Genomic DNA, 1511 nt, shown 5'->3' on the forward strand with positions numbered 1-1511 from the left:
TGAAAATAGAGAATATATAATATAGTGAAAGCAATTACTGAAACAGTTTAAGAAAGGGTACCTTAAAGTAAAGACTGAGATATGGTTTTGTATAGAATGTGATGTCTTTGTGATTGATAGTGTTAGAAATAAGGTTTCTTTTTAACATTAGTTGCAATTGTACGCTCATAATAGAGTTGATACACTCTTCATTAGAATTATACAAGCTTTACTAATCTCAAGCTGTGAAGGGTTAACAAAGAGGCATGGAAGGAGTTGAGTGTTGAAAGTAAATTGCTTCACCTTTACACAACACAGTTTCAGATAGGACAGGCTGCTTGGCTTTGGGTGTCTGACAACAGGTGGTTCTAGTGGACAAGACATGGAGACTTTATTGTGACAGGACAAGATCCCTGAGTGGAGGACAATGACCGCTGCCATCCAGAAGGACTTCGAGAAGAACAAATCAGGGTATGTTGAGTCTAAACCGTGGCATCTCTCCATCAATAGCCAATCACAAATATTTCTTGTTCTTGTCTAAGTATATACTTTGAATTAGGAATTGTGCTTCACTTCTCCGTGTGCAGACTGCCCGAATAGAGGTCCACAGCTATGCAAGCCAAATCTTTAACTGCCTGATAATAAAATACTGCAAATAGTGTCTCCTGAACTTCTCTCAATTAAAAAAAAAACACCAACTCATTAGCCAGTCTAGCATTGCGTGCTATATAGACGTGTCTGGACAGGCACCACTCTGTATTTCTTAGGCAAATGCCATTTGAGCTGTAAATGCTAGTCTGTGAACACAGATCCCACTAAATGATCTCAGGACCTTGCCCCTTACTCAAGGAGTCTGATCAGAAATATGTAGATCAGACAGTGTCCAGCTCTCGCTATTTAATTTTCTGGTACCTCCTCAACATTCTTCAGATTGCATTAAATGTGCCCTCCTGGAGAAACTAGATTACCTGTGCAACCAAAATAGCCTGCAGATACTGTCTTATGCTACAAGTAGTGACAAGGACACTAGCAAGAAGCAAAACAAGAGAATAATATCACAGGTTTAGTCGGCTGTACCGTTTTTTGGAGCAGCGTATATGAACTCATAGTGGAGTAGTATAATGGAGTAAGTCAACATTCTAAATAAACACAGGTAAAACTAACCACACTCCACAGACAGGCTGCACTGTCTCATGTTACACGCAGTTTCATTATTTAATTCATCATCTGTCAAGTTATGGAAAATTTGCTCCCAGGACATAAATTTTATTTCATAACGCGAACAGTGAATGTAACCTTTAAAGCTTGATTTACAACAAATCTCATGTCCTGAGATGTAAAACACTGTGTGTGTGTGTTGATGTTTGTATATGCAAAGGTAACAGGGAGCCAGACCAGTATTTTGTATTCAAACAAAATGTAGGGCACTAGATGAAGAAAAAGTCATAAGTCACAGTCATTGACATTACCACCTTCTACAGGAAGTGATGACTTCCGGCTGCTGTGTGACAGTTCATCGAAACACACCAAAG

Source organism: Astatotilapia calliptera, chromosome 8 (assembly GCF_964374335.1).
Source record: "Astatotilapia calliptera chromosome 8, fAstCal68.1, whole genome shotgun sequence".
NCBI classification, from domain to species: domain Eukaryota; kingdom Metazoa; phylum Chordata; class Actinopteri; order Cichliformes; family Cichlidae; genus Astatotilapia; species Astatotilapia calliptera.